Source organism: Mastigoproctus giganteus, chromosome 9, assembly GCF_048544385.1.
Source record: "Mastigoproctus giganteus isolate SK-2022 chromosome 9, ASM4854438v1, whole genome shotgun sequence".
In the NCBI taxonomy this organism is placed as follows: Eukaryota; Metazoa; Arthropoda; class Arachnida; order Uropygi; family Thelyphonidae; genus Mastigoproctus; species Mastigoproctus giganteus.
In genome coordinates, this window is record NC_143583.1 from 134,071,022 (window position 1) to 134,090,123 (window position 19,102).

Sequence of the window (19,102 nt, forward strand, 5' to 3'; positions counted from 1 at the left end):
AATATTTAAACATTAACAAATAGGGATATTATGCAAATCATGGGTTATGTAAATATCATTGAGAGTAGTATAGTAGCATAGAGATATAAATGAGCTGCAGAAGATAGAGGTGTCATTTACAATTGATATGCCATACAGAATTTACTTCAGAAAATTTGAACCTTTGTGTCATGCTTTTTTGAACTATGAAGCATGGCAGATGGATGGATGGTTTTAAAGTGCCTCCTTTTGATGATTTCTGTGGATGGTATTTGTAGGAGGAGTAAGATATTTTGAAGTCTTTGATAACACTATCCTTCTGATGCAGTTTTATTATCTTGATTTTCGAACAGGCTAATTCTAGATATGATGGCTTGGTTTAGGAAAATAATGAGAGACTGATGGACTGGCCCACTTGAAGCCCTGATCTGTGACCACTAAAAGCCCTCTGGGAGAAACTGAAAAGACATGAAAGAGCACACTCACCCTTCCAAGGAAACCAATATTACTTGCCCAGGAAGATGTCCTTCTGAAGGAATGGAGAAATAATAGCAATACTTTAATCCCAAGTTGAATACATAAGATCAATTGACAGATCCCAGCACAACCTTTACATGTGAAGCCTGACATAGCTGAGTTGTTGAGACCTGCAAGTGCAATAGTAGTACACACATACATATGGGGATAGACTATGTTTTGAGCTGTTATCATTAATCGCATTTATCAGTAATGTGAAATAAAGAGAAAAGTAACAAAACAAGGTTGAAATGATTAATTTGAAAAAGAATAAACACAATCTTCGTAAATGAATGTCTGTATTTTTTTGACCACCCAGTCTAATTGTTCATTAACCTTAAGTTGGACTTTGTTGAGTAGTGACCAAATTTCACTAAGCTATCCTGGCTTGAAGTTAATTTAGGTGAGTTCTTTCAAAGACAAGCTGGTAGGACTATAATTCCAGCAAGGCTAGCAGTACACAATGGAAACACTTGCCAGTAAGCAATACCAATATTCTTTGTATTTTTCTCAATGTTGTATTTTTCTCAGTGTATGTAACACAATATTCCTGATATTGGCTTATGAGTCATGGTTTTTAGTGCTGATGATGCTTAGGACCATTCTTTGTAATCCCAGATGTTAATATGACTTAATTCTCTTGTCAGGTTTTTCACTATAAAGATAATCTTATTTACTGGAAAATGGTATGGAGGGGGAGAAAATTAAATTCCCCAAGAAGGATAATCCTGGAGAGGATAGTAGGAAATTGAACATATTTCTAGGCCCATTTTAAGGATAGGGATTCTATAGTGAATTTCTGGACAATATCTGATTAGAGGCAGCAGATATTGTCCAGAAATTTAAAGATTCAGAAAATATATAAATATTTATGTCTTTTAAAATTATCTTATTTTAAAATTTTACCACATCTAACTTCACAAGCCAGAAGCTTTATCATTTGTTTGCTGAGTTGGTCTATATGAGATGGTTTAAAGGTTTTTCAATTAAAAAATTTCTCTCTCTCTCTAAATTGTCTTAAATATTTTCATCAGCACATGCCATAATTGATGGAAAGTGTTCCATGAAGACTGTATGATGCATTACAGGCCAAAAGGTGCCCTGCTCCATATTAGATTGCTGTTGCCTTGTTCTTTTAGTATCCCAGTTCGTTTGGTAACAGATAATATGGATATGAATATGTGAATATAAATTAATAGGAATTTAAATATGAATATTTCTGTATAGTATCAATAGCAATTTAGATATCTGTATCATCATTGTGGAAATATACAGTTAATGGCTTTAATGGGGCCACTATTTAGAAAATTCGAGAACTTATGCTTATTTAGCATATGTGGATTTGATAAACTAGCAGAATGAGTGGGTATCATAATAAGCATTTCATATCCTCCGTGTGTGAAAATACACCTCTCTCTCTCTCTCTCTCTCTCATGTACACATCCTCCAGTTTTAAAATTCACTTATATGAACAAACTGAGGATGTCTTTAGTTTTGTAGAAATATGACAAAATATCCCTAGGATATTCAAAGTCACATTCTTTGCATATACAAAATAAGGCATAAATATTTCAATGAAGGAAAAAAAAAAAAAAAAAAAATGAAGGATCATACAAAAAAGGAAAAAAGTTTTATTGTTATCAGTCTTAAATGAGTAATGAAATGAATGGTTCAGGTTACATGTCCATCCTTGCAAACCATCTGAATCCCTTCATGGTCATCGTGCACCCACAGGACAATGGACTCTTCCAGCAGGACAGTGTGCCTCCCCACAGAGCCGTGGTGACTAGAACATGGTTCGAAGACCATTCCGCAAAGGCGCCTCCGTAGTCAGGTGGGAAGGAGCAGCAGTGCACAGCACATGCTTCTTGATTAGACGGGGGTTCGAGCCCGTCACTACCAAATACGGAGGATGCGGAAAGGTCAGAGAATGACCACCGCATATCCCGGAGCAATATGGCCTTAGTTGCTAATGCTCCTAAAAACCAAATCACAAACAACACAACAGCATTCCGCAAATTTTACCACTACTGAATCGCCTCCCCGTTCACCGGACATCGACCCTGTGTAGCATCTTTGGGATGCTGTGGAAAGGTCCGTTTGAGCTTGGGATCCTCCACCCAGGAACGAAACGGAATTATGGACAGCTATGCAGCAAGCGTGAATGGAAATACCTGTGGAACGCTTTCGTAAACTAGTAGACTGAATGCCTCGCCATATGACTGCTCTTATCAGGGCGATAGGTGGGCATATCCATTACTAGGTAGGTATCCCATGATTTCTGTCCACTCAGTGTACATAACAATGGTCTTTGAGAAGGAAAAAAAAATTTTGTTTGCAAAACATATTTAACTTATTTTACTTTATTCTATCTTTGTTTATTATTAGTTATATACATATTACTAATTAGATATCGGCACGTTCGCACGCAATCTCCCCCCCCCCCTCAGTAACATCCTGTCGCACATGCTCCCTATGTAAGGGCGCGTGAACCAAACCACAACTAAATACTGTATAAATTTTGAACCGAACCGCATAAATTAATATTAAACTATTTTGTAGTTTACAAAAATATACCTATGTAAATCTAAGCAGACGCCATTACAGAATTTTTAGTGCACTAAAAGTTCGGACCATCGGTTGGAAACCACTGCTGTATTTGACTGGTCCGATCCCTCTCCTGATTTTAAAGCCTATTTTTGTACCGAAATCTGTTATGAACTAACTCTCAATCACTTAGAAATGCAGATGAGATAGCAGCATTTACTAGAGCAGTTAAATGTACTTTTAAACAACCTTGAAGACTTAGACGTACGTACTTTTTTTAGGGTTCACACACACAAAAACGTGTGTTGCTCACAAGATAGATAGGAAGGAAGAAATATGTGAAGGAAATATGTAACGAAAAATATGGAATGTAAAGCAGCAGAGACTAGTATCGCTAGAATATAAACATATAATAAGAAAAGAAAAGTATTATAAATTACCATAACAGCAGAAATAATAAAACGGAAGTATACAAACCATGAGAAAATAAAAATTTTAAATGTATACGAGGTTGAGCAAAAACAGCCATCCATTTTAAAAATGAAATTACTATGTACAAATTGGAAAAGACATTTTATTGTTATTCATACGATGGGTACTGATAAGTTTTCGGCTTATAACAGAAAGAAACAAAATAATCCATTTATATATGTAATTTATTCAACATATTCGGGTCTCCACACGCTTTCTACAGTGATGTTCCTGCATACCCCAGGGGCTCACATATGGCGAGTATGAGCTTGGCACACCCAGGGTCCTGAGCTGGTTATCATCATTCTTTTCTTTCTACTTCTCTCTCTCTTTCTCTCTCAGGGTAACTCAGAATTTTTTTTTTTTTTTTTGGCTGGTGCACCCTGTGGCTTCTTTGCACCATGTGGCTAATAATAATAATAATAAAATTTGTAAACTTCTCAAATAGAAATGGAAAGACTTCCCCGTAAACCAGGCTTCTGTTGCGTATGCAAATTTGATACCCTTTAAACGTGTTTGGAGATTTCGGAAGATACAGTAATCAAGATATTACTCCCAGGGGCTCACATCTCGTTAGTATAGGCTTGGCATACCCAGGGTCCTTAGCTGGATATCATCGTTTTTCTCGTTCTTGTTGATTCCCTTCTACTTCTGACACTTGCTCGCTTTCTCTCTCACACAGGATTTCTCTCTGAATTTATTTTTTATTTTTTTTATTTTTTGGCTGGTGCAACAAAAGCCTCAGGGCTTCCTTGCACCCCATGGCTAATAATAATATTTTTATTATTATTTTTTTTTGTCTTCGCCTTTTTCACGTTATATGTACAGGGTTATTCAAAATGAAGTCCGAGGTTTGAATTGTATTCCTGTACACAATTCCGGACTTCATTTTGAATAACCCTGTATATGAGGTCAGCGTTTTTACTGTTTTGGCATGAAATTTTAACGGTCGGATGCTCTTCCTGACACCAACCCTCACCCCTTTATCCGGGCTGGGGATATGCAGTGGTCATTCCCTGACCATCCGCATCCTCCGTATTTGGTGGTCACGGGCTCGACCCCAGTCTAATCAGGAAGCGTGCGCTACGCACTGCTGCTCCTGGCTAGGGATGCGCTAATAATAATATGGTGAATATGAGAAATGATGAAGTCAGAAGCCTAGTTCAGCCAATTTGGTGTGTGCGTGTGTGCGCGCGCGCTCCATAGCATTGTCAAAAATAATGAATAATGATCAGCAGTTATCTTTGGTCTCTTGATCATAATGAAACGACAATGTTTCATCTATGGTCACAATTCGCGCCAATAAATCATTGACACTTTGCTTAAAATGGTGAAGAATGGCAGTTGAACACAGGACACGCTGTCACTTTTTGATCAGCATTCAGACATTTAGGACCCATTTTGGCAGAAAGTTTACGCATGTTCAAAATATCACGAATAACATATCCAACACGTTCCCTGGACATGCTTAAAATCTCAGCTCTCAGTTTAGCAGAAATTCTTCTATCAGACAGTATAATGGCATTAACATTTTCAGGCACTGTCGCAGAACCTGGTCTTCCTGTCATCTCTACATCCTCAATGTCAAAAAAAAATAAATAAATAATAATAATAAAAAAAATTCCGTAACCTCACTTTTAATGATTGAAAAGCATGGATACTGTTTTCCTAAGTTCGCCAACATATTAGCATAAATATCCTTAGGTGTTTAACCCTCTCAGGTATTTCGTAAACCCTCTACCTTCAGTTTTGCTTCAAGTGATATTTTGGGCCGATATTCGTTCTTCAACCTGTAAAAAATAAAAATGGATATTAGGGTTTTTTGAGCCAAATGGGCTGTTTAACATTAAAAGAAATACAATTTCATAATTTGACACCTATTTTTCAAAAAAAAAAAAAAAAAAACCCCGAAATGGGTCGGGCCTAGAATTTATCAGCACTCCCACGTATATCAAAGCATGTTAAACTTCTCAGCGTTTGAAAATGATGTCCCTTAAATGGCAGGCGCTTCCGTAGCCAGGTGGGAAGGAGCAGCAGTGCGTAGCACACGCTTCTTGATTAGACCGGGGTTCGAGCCCGTCACCACCAAATACGGAGGATGCGGAAAGGTCAGGGAATGACCACCGCATATCCCGGAGCAATATGGCCTTAGTTGCTAATGCTCCTAAAAACCAAATGACTAACTAACCCTTAAATGGCCACCACCATTGCAAACACGATCCCCTACTCATATTTTTACTTTATCCATTACTTTGGGTAATGTTCTGGTGGTATTGTTTCAATTGGCTAAGTGTCCGTGAAAGGTTTACATAGACTAGATTTTAAGAAACCCTGTAAAAAGAAATCGCAAACACATAAGCCTGATGATCGTGGTGGCCAGTTTATGTTACCCAAACGAGACAGTGTGATTTGAAAACATTTCCAAACCACATTATATCTCGTTTTAAAATGGAAAATCTTGCGGTATATACTGTAGCAACGTCCTGTTGAAACCAGACATTTCGTAAGTTGACTGTTTTTTGGTGAAGAACCTCTCTTACAAATTTTTGCAGGATGTTTACGTATAGGGCTGAAGTTACTGTGACTGCTGAACCATTAGCATTTTCTTAAAAGTATGAATTGATAATGCCGAAAGCAGACGCCTCACACCAAATTGTAATTTTTTGGCCTGTGAAGTAGTTGTACATGAAGGTGACGTGGATTTTCGTCCAATTTTATTATTTTTTTTTTTTTAGGAGCATTAAATATGTAACTACTGTCAAGGGTAAAGAAAGGAGTTTTTGTAAAGGTGAGTACCATGGTCTTAGACACATTTTAAATTCTATGCAGTGGGACCAACTGGATGATGTTACCAACAGCAAAAATCTAAATGGGAACCCTTTGGGGAATTAATCTTGAAAACTACTAGGCTTTTCATACCAACTAAGAAATACTGTTCACGGATTAGGCCTAAATGGATGTCAGATTAACTGATGAGACTCGTGGCAGAGAATAAAAATGCACAGGATGCATATAAGTTATCAGGCAACACAAAAGCCTATGGTAGATATAAGCTAGTCTGCAATCAAGTCACAACTGAGATTAGGCAGGCAAAGGCAGATTATGAGAAATCTTTGGCAAAGGATGCAAAGAAAAACAGCAGAGTTCTTTACTTATGTAAACTGTAAACTCTAGAAGAAGGGGGATGAATCAGATTGGTACACCTGATATCGATTGTTTAACTGATGATGATCCTGCTCAGATAGCTGACAAACTGAACGAATATTTTGCATCTACATTCACATATTAGGAATTCTGTAGGGAAGTGGAGGACAGAAGATTATTAAACCGTAACAGGGAGCTAAACGATTTTTAATAATGGAGAGTAAAGTGGAGGAGAAATTGTTGAAGTGAAAGATAAAAAAGCACCTGGGGTGGATGGAATCTATCCAGTTATATTGAAGGAGGCAGCGAGGAAAATAAGCAAACCCTTAGCCATAATTATGAGAGCATCCTTAGATTCAGGGGAGGTCCCCATGGACTGGAGATGTGCAAATGTATCCCTAATTTGCAAAGGGGATTCAACGGATGGCACAAATAATTATTTAACTTCTGTTCCAGGGAAAATAATAGTCACTGGTTAAAGAAGCATTGCAGGATCATCTAGACAAGACTGCATTAATAACTCAGACACAGCATTGGTTTGTTAGAGGGAAGTCTTGTCTGACCAATTTTGTTGGATACTGTGATGTTGTCACAAAGGTTGTAGAGTATCTAGAATGAGTAGAGAGAAGTGCAATAAAATTGGTGAGGGAAACGAAGGAGTCCTGTTACCAAGAAAGGCTTAAGTTCTGCAAATTGCAGTGTCTGAAGACTAGGCTCCTGCAAGGTGATCTGATTGAAGTATATAAAGCCTTGAATGGTTTGAGCAGGCTTAATGGTGATGGGATTCTTTCTCAGATTGCAAACCTGAGGGGCATAAGTTCCAATTGAGAAAAGACAGTTGTACAACAGACATTGGAAATTTGCCTTTAGCCAGCTGGCTGGTTGATTGGTGCAACAAACTTCCATTTGTCTTTGTGGAAGCTGATAGCTTAAATAAATTCAAGGATGAACTGGACAAATCTTTAGAGTGAATGGGTGGGTGAAATGGAGTTTTTTTCTGGCTGCAAAAGGAAAGTTGCTGTATAAGCTTGCTTTCTTGCATCATATGTCTCTGCTAATGCTAATGGCACTGCTCCAATTGTACAACACTTCATGTGCAGCAGTATCCAAAACCTTTTTTTTTTTTTTTTTTTGTCAAAATCTGAGTTCAGTAAAACCTGCTTAATTCAAAGTTCAAGCAGTGAAAAAATACATCTTTTTCAAATTAAATGATTCAAAATATCTCTGGAAGTTAAATTCAGAACATAACAGTATTAATTAATCAAGAGAAATTTTTAGCTGTATACTCTGTTAACATTGTGCAGAATTTTCATAATTCTCATTTAAAATATTAATATTTTATTTTAGTTATTCTTGAGGGAGACATTTGTGAGTATTAGTTGTGGCAAATGATGTAAGAATGTAAGTTATACAGCATCAGAAAGGTGGGGAAATCCTATCACATCACCTGTTCATCCCATTCAATGCTCTATCTAGCTGTTTCTTGAAGTTATTCAGACCTAGAAGTCTGCACGGGCCCAGGCTAGGTCACACAACAGATGTTTGGGCTCAGGCCGGGTATAAACAATCATAATGAATTGTTATTTCCAAACATTTCAGACTTTTTTTGGGCTATTTCCTACATATGTATTTTTAAAATATTTTGTTATGTATTTAAATTCTTAAAGGTTTTTTTAGAAAAGATGTATATTAGTTGGCTGTTGGCACTTTAATTGACCAATAAGGCACACTTCACCAACGTTGCCAAAATTCATCAAAATTTGTAGTCATTTCGTGAAAATGACCTGGTCTGTATTTTTGCTCAGTAAAGTAGCCTTTGCCCTTAAGTGGGCACTACGTTGCAATTTATATTACATCAAGAATATATGAGTCATTATATCCCCTGGAAATGGGTTCCTTTTTAGTTGTATGTGTACAGTGTACAGTATTTATTAAAAGTGCGATACTGTTAATCCTTAGTTCTACTACATCCAAGATTTTGTGTTGAATTTGGGTCAATTCTAAGAACATTCACTTGTAACACTTTCTAACTGCTTCTTTGATATATCCAATACTGACCAATAATTTAGAAATACAGGAATGCTTACACATCATTCATACAGTGAGAATAGAGGTGGATATCAATATTCATTTCGGAATTATAGTAAATATGGTAAATTGAAAATTTATTACATTTTCTTTTTTATTTAATTAATATTGATAATTATTTTGGATAATTATTATTGTTATATAATTATTAATATTAAATTTTGAATCTGAAAGTCAATTTTTTTTATTATTATGAAACTTCAAAGTAATTCTAGCAATTTTATTTATATAAAAGGTTTCAATCAGGGTGGGATAAAAATCAGTTCTGGGGGGAAGTGAATTTAAAAAATAAATTCAGGCCTGGGCCGGACCGTCTAGACTTTGGGCTGGGTCAAGTCTTCTAGACTTCGGGCTGGGCCAGGTAAAAAGAAAACTGCCCATGGAGACCCCTATTCAGACCCCTAACATTTACAATAACATAATGGAAGTTTGCTCCAACCATCCACTACCCACTGGCTGAAGGCAAACTTCTGCACATCTATCCTGCAGCCATCCTTCCTCAATTTGAAGGCACCTCCATAGCCAGGTGGGCAGGAGCAGCAGTGCGTAGCACACGCTTCTTGATTAGACCGGGGTTCGAGCACACAACCACCAAATACGGAGGATTCGGAAAGGTCAGGGAATGACCACCGCATATCCCCGGAGCAGTATGGCCTTGTTTGCTAATACTCCTAAAAAACCAAATAACCAGCCAACCAATCCTCAATTTGAATTTATACCCACTAGTGTTTAGTTGAAGACACTGTAATTTGACATTCTAGGTAGGTGCAGATATTGCAGTCTGCAGAAATGAAGCCTTTCTTGGTAGGAGCTCTCTTTTGTTCAACTTGCCCTTCTCTGCACCCATTCCAGATCTACATCCTACCTAAAATGAGGCTTCCAGACCTGTGTGCAGTATTCGAGATGTGGCTTCACCATTGCCTTATAGAATGGATTAATCACACCCTCTGTAATGCACCACCAAATACGGAGGATGCGGAAAGGTCAGGGAATGACCACTGCATATCCCGGAGCAATATGGCCTTAGTTGCTAATGCTCCTAAAAACCAAATAACAAACAAACAACAAACCCTCTGTAATGCAGTCACAAAGGTGGTTAGGCAACCCTTGTGGCAACAAAGGTTAGGCAACAAAGAAAAGCAGCAAAGACTTCTTTACTTATGTTAACAATAGAAGAACGGGGTTGAATCACATTAGCTCACTTGATATCAGTGGTTTAACTAATGATGATCCTGCTCACATTTCTGATAAACAGAATGGATATTTGGCATGAACATTCACACAGAAGGAATCCTTTAGGGAAGAGGATGCCAAAAGTTTACCAAACTCTAACAGGGAGCTAAATGATTTTGTAATAACTGAGAGGAAAGTAGAAGATAAATTCTTCCACTTTCCTGCTCTATCCAATTATATTAAAGGAGGCATCAAAGGATGTAAGCAAACTCTTAGCCATAATTATGAGAGCATCTTTGGATTCATGGAAGATCTCTGTGGACTGGAGATATGTAAATATATCCCCAATTCCCAAAAGGGGGGGGGACATGAGTAGTTATAGACCTGTTAGCTTGACTTCTTCCAAGGAAGATAATGAAGTCACTGATTAAAGAAGTAATGCAGGATCATCTAGACAGAAATGCAGTTATATTTCAGCCACAGCATGGATTTGTTAAAGGACAATCTTGTCTAACCAATTTGATTGTAACTGGATACAAAAAATAATTTTGATATCACATACTTGGATTCAGGAAAGATTTTGATACTCTTGCACATAAGACTGCTGTATAAATTGGTGCAGTGTGGCATTAAGATCATGTTGCTATGGATAAAGAGATGTTGAGTGTGAAAAGACAGTTTTATCAATGGACCCTGCTGTTCATGGACTAATGTTATTAATGAAGTCCCCAGGATTAGGTGCTGGGCCCATTGTTGTTTTTAGTATTTATTAATGATGCTGATGAAGGTATATCAGGCTATAAAATATTTAAGGGCAAGGGCCTCATGCTACAAGATAGAATGACAACATATAGGTTAATGCAAAAGCATCATTTTAACGTAGCCATCTACCAAAGTAGTTAAATTAATTAATTAAATTGACATCGTTTTGGTAATTAAATTCATTAACTAATTTAATTAAAATGATGATCAAAATTACCTTAAAATTATGCTTATTGCACTAACCTATATGTTGTCATTCTACCTCGTAGCATGAGGCCTTTGTCCTTAAATATTTTATAGCTGCTCACCATCAGGCATCTCTCATATTGTGAAGTTATACTTCATAACTGGGTTGTCACTATTGCAACACCAGTGTATCTGCCCACCCACCGAGCAGAAGCCAACAAGCTTTCAAACGGTGCCGTCTGGGTGGTGGTATCCAATGAGAATAAGTAACAGTAGTCTTCTCCATTGGCGAAGTGTTACTTATTCAAGGTAGTACAATACCATGGCAACTCGTTGTGAAGGCATTCACAATATGAGATATAACCAAAACGATGCCAATTTAATTAATTTATTTAACTACTTTGGTAGATGGCTATGTTAAAATGATGCTTTTGCACTAACCTATTGGTATATCAAGCTTAATACAAAGATTTGCAGGGTGGTTAATGAAGACTGACCATTTATGACAACATTCTGTCTCCTATCTTTTAGCCAGCATGCCATCCAGCATAGGATCTTACCAATAACTCCAGCTTCTTCCAGTTTTTACAGCAGCCTTTCCATGAGGTATTATAACTTTAATAATACTCTTTGATAATTTGATTTGTTACCTTTTCTCATGTGAAAGGCTCCAGTGGACTGTGTTCTGGGATTTCCCAGTTGTGATTTATGCCCTGAACTTGGGATTATTAAAGATTATCATTATATTTGGATTTTACTGAATTTTTATATCTTTCATCTTTTAATTTGGCTATAAAAGTAGTATTGGACATAATAGAAAAAGTGAAGGGTTTCATGTTTAATTTATTCCTCACATCATGAATTAAGTTACACACAGAAGAAAATGGATTTAATTCCACACAACTAAGGCAAAATTTCACAAGTATTATCATACATACATTTTTTAACAGCTGTACCCACTCATTGAGCTCTCTTTCTCTCCTGCTCTAAAGTAAATGTAACTGGTAACTGGTTCACACAAGTTCTCTATGACTGCTTACAAAGCTGTAATTAATAAGAGCATTATGTTACGAAGTTTATTGAATGAGTAGCAGTGCTAGAAGAGAGAAAATATAACTATTTTTTTGCATGGATTACTAATATTAAAGCAAATAACATCTAAAAATGATGGTGCTCTGTATTTAGAAGGTATGGCCATAACAAAAAAACACAGCGCTTATTTCATAGTACAACTCAAATAGAGCAACTCAACTCATAGTACAACTCAACTCAACTCAGAAACTGAGCGATATTTGTTATGTGTGAGAAATTGAAAGATTTTACGTTCCTCTTTGTGAATTCCTTAAGAAGAATATTAAAATTTTTTTAAAATCCTGCAATATGAAAATAATTCTTTTTCTGAAGCACATTCACTGTTATTTCCTCTTAAATTGAGTGTCTATATATTATTATTGTTATTATTATTATTAGCCATATATGATGACTTTAAGATTAGCGTTAGCATTAGATGAGGCATATGTTGCAAGAAAGCAAGCTTATACAGCATCAGCCAAAAAAACAAACAAAAAAACCTTCCCATTTCACCCATCTGGTCACTCCTAATGTTTGTGGGTGCCTCTGTAGCCAGGTGGGAAGGAGCAGCAGTGCGTAGCACACGCTTCTTGATTAGACCGGGGTTCGAGCCCGTCACTACCAAATATGGAGGATATGGAAAGGTCAGGGAATGACCACCGCATATTCCGGAGCAATATGGCCTTAGTTGCTAATGCTCCTAAAAACCAAATAAACAAACAACAAACATCCTAATGTTTGTCTAGTTAAGCCTTAAATTTATTTAAGCTGTCAACTTCCCAACAGATGGAAGTCTTTTCCAGTAATCAACTACTCGCTGACTAAAGGCAAACTTCAGCACATCTATTCTACAACTGTCTCTCCTCAATTTGAATCTATGCCCCCTCATGTTCTTAATCTGAGCAAGGGGAAGTATCCCATTAGCATTGAGCCTGGTCAAACTATTCAACGCCTTATACACCTCAGTCAGATCACCTTGCTGGTGCCTAGTCTCCAGATGCTGCAACTTGCCGAACTTAACACAGTACCCAAGGTGTGGCCTGACCATTGCCTTATACAAAGGGATAATCACCTCCTTGTCTCTGCTACCAAAATTCCTATATATCATTGACAAAACGACATGACCTGCTCTGGCAGACTGTCTGCATTGCTCAGAGAACTTCATATAGGATGGCACAATTACCCCCGGGTCTTTTTTATTCTAAACTTCCCTAAGTATAGTACCACACCATTGGTAAATTTCTCTTGGGTTACTGCTACCCTTTGCATTTGTCAATGTTAAACTTCAGTTGCCACTTCTCAGACCATCTGCCTAAATTTTATAATCCTATTGCAGTAGCATACTGTCTTTACTGTCATAAACAACTCTGCCAACTCTTTGTATCATCTGCAAACACATTAAGCCTGATATACTTTCATCGATATCATTCATAAATACACAAAACAACAATGGGCCCAGCACTGAACCCTGGGGAACTCCACTAATAACATTAGTCCATGTTGAGCAGTGTTTATTTATTACCACTCTATGCCATCTCCCATGCAACCATCCCTTTATCCATTGCAGCAACTTGCCCTTAATGCCATATCGCTTCAATTTGTACAGCAGTCTTCCATGTGCAACAGTATAAAAGCTTTCCTGAAATCCAAGTATATGATATCAAAATTATTTTTTGCATCCAGTTCCTTTGTGACCACATTTTAGTATCCAATCAAATTGGTCAGACAAGACTTTCCTTAACAAACCTGTGCTGTCTGAACTATGATGCAGACTTGTCTAGGTGATCTTGCCTCACTTCTTTAACCAGTGACTCCATTCTTTTTCCCAGAACAGAAGTTAAACTAACAGGTCTATAATTATTTGTGTCACCCTTTGTGAATTGGAGATACATTTGCACATCTCCATTCTATGGGGACCTCCCCTGAATATATGGATGCTCTCATAATTATGGCTAAGGGTTTGCTTACTTCCCTCGCTGCCTCCTTCAATATAACTGGATAGATTCCATCCACTCCAGGTGCCTTTTTTATTTTTAACTTCAACAATTGCTCCTCCACTTTACTCTATTATTACAAAATCATTTAGCTCCCTGTTAGAGTTTAGTAAACTTCTGTCCTCCCCTTCTTTACAGAATTCCTCATGTGTGAATGTAGATGCAAAATACTCATTCAATTTGTGAGCTATCTGAGCAGGATGATCCACAGTCAAACCATCAACATCAAGTGGACCAATATGATTAATCCCCTTCCTTCTAGAGTTTACATAAGTAAAGAAGGCTTCATTGTTTTTCTTTGCATTCTTCGATTTCTTGTAATCAGCCTTCGCTTGCCTAACCTCCTTTATGACTTGATTACAGACTAGCTTATATCTATTATAGGCTTCTTTGTCACCTGATAATTTATATACATCCCACACATTTTTTTTCTCTGTCTTAAGCCTCATAGTTCATCTGACATCCATTTAGATCTAAATCTTGAACAGTATTTCTTAGTTAGAACAAAAAGCCTAGTAGCTTCCAAGATTAATTCCTTGAAGGCTTCCCATTTAGAATTCACTGTTTTTTAACATCATCAGTTGATCCCACTGTATAGAATTGAAAAACTGTCTGAGAGCACAGTAGTCACCTTTACGGAAACAAAAACCCTTCCCTTTACCCATGATGGTAGTTACATCTTTAAGTAAATCCCACAACCATTAGGTGACAGTGATCACAGTGTGATAACTGTCACCTAGTGGTTCCTTTATCTGCAAATTCTTAATGCATGAATAATCACTGCTGATAATCAGATCAAGAATATTACTCCCTCTGGTAGCCCCTTTAATGTGTTGCTGTAGAAAACAGTCCTTCACTAAATCCACAAGTCTTGCTAGCATGCAAGTGACCAACCCACAATTTCCAGTCAATATCTGGGAAGTTAAACTCTCCCATTACAAGACATTCTGATTTACTAGCCCACTCTATTTCCCTGCACCATTGTTTGTTGTACCATCTGCACTGTCCACCCATGTCAACTGGATGCACTTCCTTAGATTTTGTGTTTCTTGACTAACAGCATAACTCCTCCCTTTCTACCCTGTCTATCTTTTCTGTACTCATTGTACTCCCCAAATTCCAATTCTGCACTGCTTATATCTATGTGACACCATGTCTGTGATATGCGAACAATATCTGCCTTTGTTGTCTTTATCAGCATTTCAAATTTATTTACTATACTCTTAGCTTTGGTGTACATGCAAGTATATGTGCACCTTTTGTTACTGTTAGTTACCCTAACACAGCCGATGTATTTACTTGTTCCATGATGACTCCCACCAGTCCTTGAAATCCCCAGCACTTTGCTTTCCAGGCTGCTGTTCATTCTAACAGAAGCAGTGCAAGAATCCCTTTTTACCTCTGCGTACAGCTACAGTTCTTCTTCTAGTCTGTGAATACCCCCCCCCCCAAGCTAGCAGTTTTCCGACCCACCTAACACTGCCTCAATAGCATCAGCAAATATTCTTGCACCCTTTCTATTTAAGTGTTTCCCATCCCTGTAGAAGCAGTCTCTCCTGTTAGCAAGCACAGACCACGCAGAAAAAAATTTTCTGCGACCCTTGTACAATCTCTTCAGTGCCGAATTGATTTTAAAGGCTCTCATCATATACTCCCACCTATCGTGTTTGGACTGATGTACGACACCTGGACCCTGCAAGCAGCACAGTGCATATAAGCAGTGTCCTTTCCATACTGAAATCCCTTGATTGATATGAGGAATTTTTATAGATCCCCCCACAATGAGTTAGTCAGTCTGAGGCAAGGGTGCTTTTTCTCCTGGAACTTTGGGTTTTCATCCAGCAAACAGGAATATTGGCCACAGAACACATGCAGTTTACAGACATGATATATACAAATCATGTATCATTTGAAAGATTTTGTTGAGGAATTTGAGTATACAGAGTACTGATATTAACCAGAATTAAACAAACTAATTTTTAATTATGAAATTGTATGATTGAAGAACACTTGAATGCTTTCAACCAGAGTTTAAAAGAGTGTTTAACAAGAGTGTTTCTTGAATTGGCTAGCACAGTGTTAAGATGCGACAGTAGATTGCAAAGAGTTTTAATCAATTGAGCAACATTATTTGTAATGTTTGGCATTGAATTTCACTGGGAATGTTTTTACTTTTTTTATGATGAGTGAATTCATAAATTAAAAAGCTTATCACTAGGAATGAAGTTTATAATTTGATAAATTAACTTCTGAGCAACAAGGTACAACTTCTTTTTAGACAAATAAATTATGTAAACAATTTATGCAACAATGTTAGACTGAATGCTTTATTGCTTGTAGGAGGGGTGTCTAACCCTTTTTTTTTTTTTTTTTTGGCTAGGGGCCCAAACATAAAATAATGGTCGCAGATTGCAAGAACAGTTCCTTATTATTAATTATACATTTTTCAGAATAGGACTTATGTTAATCAGCATTTGTATTTTCTTACATTTAATAATTAAATAGGAAAATACAGCACCGGACTGCATTACATGATACTAATAATGTTCATATTATTATTGTAATAATATTGCTAAATACTGAGGAAGATACAAAGTAATACAGAAAAATTTAATATTAATGAAAAATGGATATTTATAAAAGCAAATTTAAAACTGTGTTTTGTGATATGCTGGTTTTAAGCTTGGGGACGAGTGGGGAAGACATAATACTTAGAACTTTTTGCACATTCCTTCATGTTATGTGGCCACAGGCATTGTGTAGCTACATAACATGAAGGAATTGGCCAAATGTAGACCACAGATTAGATGTGTCTGGCATACTGTCAAATAATGAACCTCCCTGGTACTGTGCTGGAATGCGATCTGTTTGTTAAATTAAATTTTTTCATATATAACTTAAATTAAGATATCTCTGAAATATTACTAATTTTTCCCCTGTAGCTATTCCAAAGCAAGTGGACGTCATCTTTTGGATGATAGCTTGCATGAAGATGACACTCCATCTTTAAGGAAGGATTCAATATGTGATGGTGAGTATTTGAAAATTGATATATATTGTTTGTAAATGCAGTACAGAGTGAGGTGAATTTCAGTGAAACTCTGGGTCTGCAGTTTTAAATTTATGTGTATTTCTTTTTACTTTCATTTTGAAGAAATTAAGGTGCACGGAATTCACAAGGTTATAATGCTAGAAGAAACTGGTATCCAGTGGCTCCAGCAGGAATAAGTTATGTTAGAAGAAAGATCTTGTATTCCACTTAATATATAATCTACTAATTTAGAGGGGAACAGGTATCCTGTGTGTTATCAGACACTCAGCCTAAAACACTGATGGATCCAATATCTCTCTATTACAGAAGATTTAGGAGAAGTCCGGTTGGCCTGCCTCCCTAAAATCCACTCATGCACACCTTCTCGATGGTAAGCCCTGTTACGTCACTTAGGTGGCAACGAACGTGTAGAGTGGTTCTCTTCAAGACGCCTGGTCAGCGTGAAGAGGAAAAGACCAAACCCTCCAGCAATGAGAGCACAACAATACAAATGGCCCTCAGTCCCCAGCAGCTTTCACTCTCCCTCTTACGGCAGCGAGAGGATCAGAGTGGAAGCAGAGGGTGCTAAGAATCTCTGGGTACGACCAGGCTGCCATGCACGGAAATTGAACTTGGCCTGTTATAACGTACGATCACTCATCGGTGAAGACAGGATATTAGAGCTGGAAAAGGAATTAGAAAATGTGAATTGGAATATCATCGGTTTGGCTGAAACAAGAAGAAGAAATGAATCACTTATAAGTTTATCAAGTGGAAATCTGCTGTACACCAATGGAAACAGTGAAAGGAGTGAAGGTGGAGTTGGGTTTCTGGTCCATAAAGATTTTAAAAACAACATTTTGGAATTCAAAAGTACATCACCAAGGGTGTCAAGACTAATACTCAAGATTTCTAAGAGGTACAAGCTAAAGATTATAATGATTTATGCACCAACATCGAGCCATGATGATGAAGAGGTTGAAGAAATGTACACTGAAATTGAGAGCCTTCTAGATGAGCAGAAAACCCACTACACTATTATTATGGGCGACTTCAATGCTAAGGTTGGAAAAAGGCAAAACAGCGCAGAAAGAGGAACTATAGGAAATTTTGGAATTGGTGAAAGAAATGAAAGAGGTGAAAGACTTGTGGAATTTGCAGAATCTCAAGGAATGTCAGTAATGAACACTTTTTTCAAGAAAAGGGTGAACAGAAAGTGGACATGGAAGAGTCCAAATGGATTAACAACTAATGAAATCGACTTCATCCTCACTAACAGAAGATATATTGTGAATGATGTTACCGTCCTGAATAAGGTAAATGTTGGAAGTGATCACAGAATGGTAAGATGTACACTTGATATAGATGTAGGAAAGGAAAGGAAAAAACTGACTCGAGTAAATAATACAAAGGTCTTTGAAATAACAGAGGAGGAGAAAAAGCAGTATGTACTGGAACTTAAGAACAAGTTTGAGCTTCTGCAGACTGCTCAGGACCAAGATATCGACGAGGAATATTACAACTTTCTGGAAGTGATAAAGCCCAAGAAACCTATAGGGAAACAGAAATCCAAAGAAGAAAAAATTAGTCAAGAAACACTTGTCATGATGAACCAAAGACGACAAATGAAGAGCAAGAAAAACACTGCCAGGGAGAAAATTGAGTATACTGAGTTATGCAAAGCCATTAGAAAGAGACTCAGAGAGGACATAAGAAGATTTAACACAAGAAAAGTAGAACAAGCATTAAGGGAAAACAAAGGATTTAAATCAGCAGCCATGAGCAGTAATACAGAAAGACAAATGATACTGAAACTGAAGAATAGCGATGGTGTACTTATAAACAGCAGAGAAGGCATAATTCAAATAGCAGAAGACTACTATAGAGAATTATACAAGGAGCGAGGGAATGATACCAGCAGTGAGGAAGATGGATTGCAAAGTAGCAACACACACGACATACCCGATATTCTTCCTGATGAGGTAGAACATGCATTGAAGAAAATGAAGAATCGGAAAGCCCCGGGGGAAGATGAAGTTACTGTAGAGTTGTTAAAATTGGGAGGAAGAGACATAACACAAAAACTGGCAAGGCTCTTCACAAAGTGCATTAGAAAAGGTGTGATGCCTAAGCAGTGGAA

General features: G+C 37.2%; 1 long non-coding RNA gene across 3 annotated transcripts in view; it reads right to left on the bottom strand.

Annotated features, from left to right (window-relative positions):
- Nucleotides 1–19,102, bottom strand: part of LOC150080751 (uncharacterized) — a 136,253-nt gene that overhangs the window by 66,289 nt on the left and 50,862 nt on the right. For 2 of the 3 annotated variants that reach the window (XR_016547363.1, XR_016547365.1), the window contains exons 2-3: nucleotides 11,805–11,910; nucleotides 5,149–5,303 (exon numbers count right to left, since the gene is read on the bottom strand). This is a non-coding gene — a long non-coding RNA (uncharacterized LOC150080751). The remainder of the gene's footprint in view (nucleotides 1–5,148; nucleotides 5,304–11,804; nucleotides 11,911–19,102) is intronic. The other variant, XR_016547366.1, reaches the window with a different exon arrangement.